The sequence below is a fragment of the Saccopteryx leptura genome, chromosome 4, assembly GCF_036850995.1.
Source record: "Saccopteryx leptura isolate mSacLep1 chromosome 4, mSacLep1_pri_phased_curated, whole genome shotgun sequence".
NCBI lineage: Eukaryota > Metazoa > Chordata > Mammalia > Chiroptera > Emballonuridae > Saccopteryx > Saccopteryx leptura.
The window spans coordinates 3,293,279-3,303,038 of NC_089506.1; positions in this window are offsets into that span (position 1 = coordinate 3,293,279).

A 9,760-nucleotide genomic window follows, 5' to 3' on the forward strand; every position below is an offset into this window, starting at 1 on the left:
GAGTTGATAAAACTGTTCTTGACAGAGCCAAGATGTTAGATTTATTAAACAAAGACATTAAATCAGCTTATTTAAATAAGCTTCATAAACTAAAGGACACACTCTCCAAACGGCTGAGACAGAAGACAGCATGGGGAGGTAGAAATAAAGACATAACGCCGTTCAAAAGAAATCAAACAGAAAGTGTGGAGCGGGAAGCAAAATGCCTACAATTCAGTATTTGTCAGGGGCCTCAAGAGCACAGCTGACGCGGAAACTGGACGAACCACTGACCTTTGTCACAGGTTAGTTGATTATACAGCCCGAATGGCAGGAATTAGCAAACAGAGGAAACGGGAGCAGAGCTGCGGAGACACGAAGGGCAACGTCAGCCTTTGCAGACGGAGCCCCAGAAAGGAGACAAGGCAGGAAGGGGCAGAATATTTGAAACTTTAATGGCTAAACACTTCCCAAGTATCAAGAAAAATCTTCCTCTCCGCACCCAAGAAACTTAACAAACTTAAAGTGAGGTCAACTCAAAGAGGTCCGCACCTAAATAGATTATAGCTGACAGTGGAGAAAGTAAAATGGAGTAAGCATCGTGAAGAGAATCACATAAAATAGAGTTGGGGCCCTGGGCGGCTGGCTCAGTGAATAGAGCATCGCCCTGGCATATAGATGTCCTGGGTTTGATTCCCGGTCAGGGCACATAGAAGTGACCATCTGCTTTTCACTGCCTCCTTCTCCCATGTCTCTCCCTCTTCCCTTCTCACAGCCAGTGGTTAGATTGGTTCAAGTGTGGCCCTGGGTGCTGAGGATGGTTCCATTGGAGCATGATAGCGTCAGGTGCTAAAAATAGCTCAGTACTTGAGCATCAGCCCCAGATATGGGTTGCTGGGTAGATCCCATTTGGGGCACATGGAGGAGTCTGTCTCACTCTCTCCCCTTCTCTCACTTAAAAAAATAAATAAAACAAAATAGACTTGGAGGCTATTAGGGAGGCAGGGTGGGTGCACCTAATGTACCTCAGTGGTCAGAGCTGCGATTAAGTTGCTAAAACCTACTGGTACACTCAGCCTAAGCCTGAGCCATAAACACCCTGGAACAACCGCTGCTGGGTGGACACACGTGGACTTGACCTCCTCCTTGTAGTGTGCGCCCCCTCCTCTGCCTACTGTACCAACCGACCCCTGTGCACCCAGCCAGCCACCCTTCACTGGAACAAAGGACTTAGAATTTGTGGATTCTGCCTTTCTAGACATGGCTGGTATTCTCTGCAGAGCAAAGACTGGGTTGCTCACCTGCATCTGCCTCTCTCCGCCGGCAAGCCTTCTGCTCAAATAAATGCCTCTTTTGTTCTTTATGACAGCCTGAACCCCTTCTTTGTTTAAACATAGCCAAATTGTCCGGGGCCAGAGATGAAGAGACAAAAATGAAGGCAGCAAACGAAAACAGCTCGTCAGATGGGATCCTCGATGTGATTAGCAATTGATTTCTTATCAGAACCCATGGAAACCAGAAGGCAGCAAGATGACACATTCAAAGTGCTGAAAGCAAAGTGCTCTGCACAATAAACTCTCCATTCAGCGAAAGTCTTCTCTGAGAATAACAGAGAAATTAAGACGTCCCCACACAAACCAAAACAGAGAAAATAGGTTTCTCGCCGTCCTGCCTGACAATGACAAGGACAATGACAATGACGACGGAAGGAGTCCCTGAGGGTGGAGCCGAAGTATAATAGACACAATTCACTTTCACAAGGAGGAACGCAGAGCCCTGTGCAGGTAACTAGGAGGTCATACAGTGACAACAGAAACAGATTGTTTTGTTTGTTTGTAACTCCTTTCTTTTATCTTATTTAAAATACAATGGCAGCCCTGCCCAGGTAGCTCTGTTTGTAAGAGAGTCATCTGATATACCAAGGTTGTAGGTTCTATTCCTGGTCAGGGCACCGACAAGAACCAACCAAGGAATGCATAAATAAGTGGAACAACAACTTGGTGTTTCTCTGTCTCTCTCTACCTTCCTCTCTCTCTCTCTAAAAATCAATAAAAAAAAACCACTTTTTAATTTCATTTGCATAAAACGAGAATTATGAAATTGTGTTGCTGAGTATAAAATGTATACTGACGGTAATAACACAGGAGAGAGAAGGATCTATATTGCAAAATATATTTTCTATAGTGTTTAAATAATGTTGGTATTAATCTGAGCCAAATTATTTTAAAATGCAAATCCAAAATATGTAAAGAACTTATAAACCCCAACACCAAAAAGAAACAATCCAATTTAAAAAAAAATGGGTGAAGGACCTGAATAGACAATTCTCCAAAGAGGACATTATGCTCAACATCACTAATCATCAAGGAAATGCAAATTAAAATCACAATAAGGTATCACCTCACACCTTATAAGAATGGCTGTCATAAATAAATCAACGAACAACAGGTGTTGGCGAGGATGTGGAGAAAAGGGACCCCTCGCGCACTGTGGGTGGGAATGCAGACTGGTGCAGCCAGTGTGGAGAGCAGTATGGAGATTCCTCATCAAATTAAAAGTAGAACTGCCTTTAGACCTGGAGATCCCACTTCTGGGAATAGTTCCAAAAACAAAACCTGGAAACACTAGTTTGAAAGAACATAGGCACCCCTATGTTCACTGCAGCATTATTTACAACAGCCAAAATCCTGGAGGCAGCCCCAGTGCCCATCAGTAGAGGAGTGGATAAAGAAGCTGTGGTGCATTCACACGATGGAATACTACTCAACCATGAAAAGGAAGGAAACCTCACCCTTTGCGACAGCATGGACGGACCTGGAGAGCATTGTGCTGAGTGAGATAACCTGGTCAGAGAAAGATGGGGACCAGATGACTTCACTCACACGTGGAATTGAATGAACAAAATGAGCTAACAAGCAAAACAGACAGACTCACAGAGAGAGGGCAGGCAGACCCACAGAGAGAGGGCAGACAGACAGACTCACAGAGAGAGGGCAGACAGACTCACAGAGAGAGAGGGCGGAAAGACTCACAGAGAGAGAGGGCAGACAGACTCACAGAGAGAGAGAGGGCAGACAGACTCACAGAGAGAGAGGGCAGACAGACTCACAGAGAGAGGGCAGACAGACTCACAGAGAGAGGGCAGACAGACTCACAGAGAGAGAGGGCGGAAAGACTCACAGAGAGAGGGCAGACAGGCAGACCCACAGAGAGAGGGCAGACAGTCTCACAGAGAGGGCGGACAGACTCACAGAGAGAGGGCAGACAGACTCACAGAGAGAGGGCAGACAGACTCACAGAGAGAGGGCAGACAGACTCACAGAGAGGGCAGGCAGACCCACAGAGAGAGGGCAGACAGACCCACAGAGAGAGGGCAGACAGACTCACAGAGAGAGGGCAGACAGACCCACAGAGAGAGGGCAGACAGACCCACAGAGAGAGGGCAGGCAGACTCACAGAGAGAGGGCAGACAGACTCACAGAGAGAGGGCAGACAGAGTCACAGAGGGCATACAGACTCACAGAGGGCAGACAGACCCACAGAGAGAGGGCAGACAGACCCACAGAGAGAGGGCAGGCAGACTCACAGAGAGAGAGAGGGCAGACAGACTCACAGAGAGAGGGCAGACAGACTCACAGAGAGGGGGCAGGCAGACTCACAGAGAGAGAGAGGGCAGACAGACAGACTCACAGACAGAGGGCAGGCTGCTGGCTGTCCGGAGCAGGAGCTGGGTGATGGGGGTGGAGGGAAGGAGCAGAAAAGGACAGAGGAAAGAGAAGAAAGGACTCAGGGATGCAGACGACTGGGCGGGGCCTGCTGGAGGGAGGTGGGGGCAGTTGGGGGCAGACACAGAGACAAAGACTTGACTTGGGGTGTGAATGGACAGTATGGTGCACAGGGATGAGTTGCACAACTGGGTGCCTGGAATCGTATCATTATTTTAACCAGCTTTCCCAATCAACTCAATTAAAAAACAAATCGGGCAAAGGTAGGCTTGCCGTTGTTTCTGCGGGACACGCCGTGCAGGTTGATGACTATCAAATACAGGAGTAAGCGGTTCTGCGTGCTCACAGCCGTACACCTGTGTTCGCCGCCCCCATTTGTGAGGACGCCTGAGGGAACAGAAAGGCCTTTCGGTAGGAAGGAGTAGATCAGCATGGCTGCCAGAGCGGTCTTGGGTTTTTAGGTCAAGCGGGTGTTTTTGTGGGATTCTGAGCCACGGCACGCGGGTGGCCTGCTTTCGGAGGGACGTGGCCGGGATGCTCTCGTGAGGTCAGCACTGGCTTTCTCGGCAGGGTCACTTTTCCCTTCTCTTCCTTTTCCATGTTTTCCTGTTTTCTTAATTATCCATGAGAGACCTTTAGAAAAGTAGGTATCAAACAGAGTCTGCAGCTGCTCATTTTTATACGAGGAGAGAAGTTTATGACGAGGTAGGCAAACGGAGCAATGACGTATCCCGGCAACCCTTCTGCAGGTCAAGGGCACGTCCTCACCGCCCTGCGCTCGCTGTTCTCACAGGGGACGTGTCCTCAGTCAGACCCAGGGCTTCCTTCGTGCTGAATGCACCTGGCCCGGGCATAGCTCACGTACTACGTGGAGGTGAGAGACCACCCCAAATCCCCAGGAGGAGCGAGCCTCCAAGTCAGGAGGGCACAGGCTCTGGTGACTGCAGTGCTGAGAACTGGATTGCAGTTCGTGTACACATCTGCCTTTCTTACATGGAAAGCGCTTGTGAAAATCCAAAGCAGTACAATGTGTCAGGTTACTGTGTGTATTAAAATGGTATTCAGAAAAAAGTGTAACTATTCACCCAGAAGAAATTACTTAGATCTCTCTGACCCAGAAACTTCTCATGACATATACATATACCCATACCCATACACATACATATACACATACATATACATATATGCATACACATACACATACATATACACATATACCCATGACATACATATACATATACCCATACACATACATATATATACACATACATATACATATACACATACACATACATATATACATATACCCATAACATACATATACATATATGCATACACATACACATACATATACCCATACCCATACACATACATATATATACCCATACATATACACATATACCCATACACATACATATACATATATGCATACACATACACACACATACATATACCCATACCCATACACATACATATATACACATACATATACACATACATATACATGTACATATATGCATACACATACACACATACATATACATACACACATACATATATATACACATACACATACATATACACATACATATATATACACATACATACATATACACATACATATACATATACATATATGCATACACATATACACATACATATACATATATGCATACACATACACACATATACACATACATATACATATACACATATACACATACACACATATACATATACACACATATACATATACACACATATACATATACATATACATATACCCATACACATACATATACACATACACATATACCCATACACATACACATACATATACACATACACACACATATACACATACATATACATATATGTATACACATACACATACACACATATACATATACACACACATGCACATACATATACATATACCCATACCCATACATATATACATGCACATACATATATGCATACGCATACACATACATATACACATACACATATACACACATACATATACACATACACACATATACACATATACATATACACACATACATACATATATACACATACATATACATACATGCATATGCATATACCCATACCCATACATATACATATACACATACATATATGCATACACATACATACACACATACACATATATACACATACACACAAATACACATACACATACATATACACATACATACACATATACATATGTGTGAGATTATGTGATGAGCGTGTCTTGAACACAATGAGCCGCAGAACAGACTGAGAGCACAGATGGCCTGGGCTCTCCTGCTGACCAGCAGTGCTCCGCTGGACATGTGGCACAGCCCCTCAGTGCTGCTCCCCCTCTGTATGCTGGTGACCATAGCACAGGAGTGTGCATGTAAGGCCTCTGTAGAGACGAACAGAGTCGCTGCTCATTGTTGAGCGCAGGGAACGATTTCTGACACTCATGAGATGCCCGGTCAGCTGAAGTGACTAGTATCTGTGTCTCCTGCTGGACTTCAAGTGCCAAGAGGGCACAGGTCACGTCTGTGTCACCCGCCTGAGTCCCTGGCACCGTGTCCAGCACCTGGTGCCTAGCAGACATTCACACCCGTCGGAAGGAGTGCGGGAATGGAACTCAGGACGTTTAATGTAAGGGTTTCCTCCTGCTGAATGGTGGGGGACCAGGCGCGAGGTGCAGGGAAGTCACAGGACATGGGGCAGCAGTGAACATTGGCTCCGCGATCCATGGGCGTTAAAGATCATGACAGTGGCCGCCTCGAAAGGGAGCTCGCACCGCACTGATCCTTGATAGAACGGCGACTTTGGACCCCTTCCTCGAGCCCTTTTCTCTCCCGGTCAGTCATTCCTGCTCTTCTATAGCCTCCTGACCGACCTAATATAGTCCCTCTCAAAATCTGCTCTCTTCCACCAATCTGATATCAGACTTTTATATGTTTTGAGAATTCAGGATACTCTGTCACTTTTCTCCAGAAATAGCTGCAATATTAGCTATATATTTCATTATGGGAAGGAAGGAAGGGAGGGAGGGAGAGAGGGAGTGAGGTTAGGAGGGAGGGAGGGAGGGAGGGAGGGAGGGAGGGAGGGAGGGAGGGAGAAAGGAAGGAAGGAAGAAAAGAAGGAAGGAAGAAAGGAAAGAGGGAGGGAGGGAGGGAGGGAGGGAGGGAGGGAGGGAGGAAGGAAGGAAGGAAGGAAGGAAGGAAGGAAGGAAGGAAGGAAGGAAGGAAGGAAGGAAAACAGAAACTTTGCTCTCGAGTTGATAGACAGTAGGGTGTGGAACTGTCTTGCCTCCCAGGGAAAATGTTTTATTTCTTCTGAAATTCAGGTTGGTGACTCTTCCACATTTGTGTACAGACCAGATGGCCAAATTTAATAGCAGATCAAGCTTGGTGATCTAAACTCACTTCTTATATGGGACGCAGCAGGAACTGAGAGGAACGTGAATACACTTATAAAGGTAATAATCACTTTTGGATGTGCCCTGAGCACACAGATGCTTACAATACTTATTCTCTATTTTCTCCCCCACAGAATGTCCACTGGCCCCACGGGACGGATGAGGAGGTGAGGACCAGGCAGAGGAAGCACCGCGTGGGCAGGTGCCCCGTGAGAACCGGGACCCCAGCATGGCAGAGCCCGGGTTCATTCCAGGCCCCTTCATGCCTGCGCCCCAGCTCCTCACGGAACCAGAGTGTCCTTCCTCCCCACCAGACGTAGGGTCCCTCCTCTGTTATCTGCAGGCACAGGCTCCGTGGCTTCCTGCCCCAGCCGAGGAGGCAGAGGGATGGCTTCGGTTTTCTACGGCTACAACCAGCAACGTGCCGAGTGTACGGCAAGGAGAGAAAACCTCCATATAACTCACGAACCCTCAGCTCAGAAAGAGCAGGCTTTACCCTGGAAGCAGGTTCCGTCCCTTCATCCGTGGTCCTGCAGTGGTGACTGCACACGAAATGTCGTGGGCACCCCCCTCGCCAGGGACCCGCTCGCGGTCTGTGCACATAAATTTGGGCTAGAAATAGAGTGCACGGAAGAGAAGGACAGCACAGCTTCTGTTCTGGAGACTTCCTGATGTTTTTGAAACTTCTTTTGATGCTTTAGAACTCTCCTTGCCTGATACTTTCTCCCAAAACCTGTGCAATTCAGGACTGGCTGTTGTGGCAATCGTTGGTTAGGTGACACAAAGGGTCACTGGGTGGGACAGTCAATGTCTCATTACCTGAGTGTAAGGAAGGAGAGGAAGGTAGACAAGAAGAACACAGGCAGACGCCTCAGATGATGCTCAAATATGTGCCTGCTTTGCCTGACCGGTGGTGGCACAGTGGATGGAACGTCAGCCTGGGATCCAGGTTTGAAACCCCGAGGTCACCGGCTTGAGCATGGGATGGGAGACATGACCCCATGGCCGCTGGCTTGAGCCCAAGGTCACTCCCTGGCTTGTATGAGAAAACAATCAATGAACCAATGAACATGCCACAAGTATGAGTTGGTGCTTCTCCTCTCTCTCCCTTCCTGTCTGTCTGCCTCTGTCTGTCTGTCTCTCTCTCTCTCTCACTAAAAAACAAAAACAAAGACAAAAGGAATGTGCCTGCTTTAGACTGAAAGCACAGGTTGTTCTAGAACGAGCCAGCCGGGAGAGGGTCGCCTGCGACAGCGTCCACTGAGCGTGTGTTGGCTGAGCGTCCGCGCGGGTCCTGGATGCACATAAACAACACAACGCGGACGACACGGTCTCCTGACATGAGCACCTGGCGTTGAAATGAGAATGGTCAGGATCAGATGGAGAGTATCCATAAGGATAGAAGACAGAAAAGGTGCCGTCGGGGTTCACCAGCAGATGGTGGAGCTGGGGGTTCTAATTTCCCAAGTGAGCCTGGTGCTGAAAAGCCAGAGCGGTCTTCCCCGGAAGGGGGAGGGAGGGCCACCGGCAAGGGGAGAACTGCGTTCAGAACGGCAGAGAGCTCGCTCCCCCACAGGGGCGCAACATCCCGTCGGATACCTCAGCGTGGCTGCAGGGAGCGCGGCACAAATGCGCAGTCATTAAACAGGGGATTGAACCGCTCCGCAGAGTCACGCTGTGTCAGAGTCTCTGCTCAGTGCTTTACGCAGGTTCCTTCAAATAAAGAGAAACCCAGGGGTACAGGCGTGACCCTTGTTCTCACAGTCCAGAGCATGCCACAGAGAAAAACGGCCTGCCCAAGGCCTACAAAGAGACAGACAGCAGATTTTAACCAGAAACTCCCTCTCCAACGCCCAGACCGCCAGCGGCTACCCGGGAAGTGGAGGTGATTTTGCTGCTGTTGTTTTCTACGCGTTTTCCGTGAGTGTCTGATGCCTGCAAAGCCTTTCCTCTTCCCTGATCCCCTGACAAAAGGGGGCTGTGAAGTAAATTTATCGGCGGGTCCTTGAGTGTTCTCTTATCACAGAATTATTCCAATTAGTTACCTCTGAGACGCAGCCGTCCTCAAAGGGCTGTGATGTTGTGATCCAACGTGAGAAGCTTCTCTCCCCTCAAAGACATCTGCCTGTGATCAGACAAATCTTGATCTTCCCGACATTAAGAGATTAAGCAGGTATAAGCGTTTAATTGGAGAACATCAAAGGAAAAGTTTCCGAAGACTTTATCTTTCCTTTAACATCTGGTTGACTTTAGTTACCAAGGCTTTTTTTTTTTTTTTTTTAATTTTTGGAAGGAAAGCAAAAACCTCTTGGAATAAACAAAGTATTTTCTTTTTTATTTTTTGTTAGTCTTTTTTTCCCAAGTATATTTAAAACAGAGGATAGATATGATGAAGCTTGTCTATGTCTTAAAAAAAATAGCAGAAGAAAGAAAGGAAAGAAGAAAGAGAAAATGTTGCCATCACTAGTGAGTTCTGATGTTATCTTTCTTTCTGGGGAAATTGCTTCATATTCCAAATCTTTTGTTTGCTATCTGGGCCAGCCCTCAGGACGAGCCACTGTATCCATTCCTTCTCTGACCCAAACCCACATGCACTCCCCCCGCCCCCGCCACGCACAGACTCATGTGA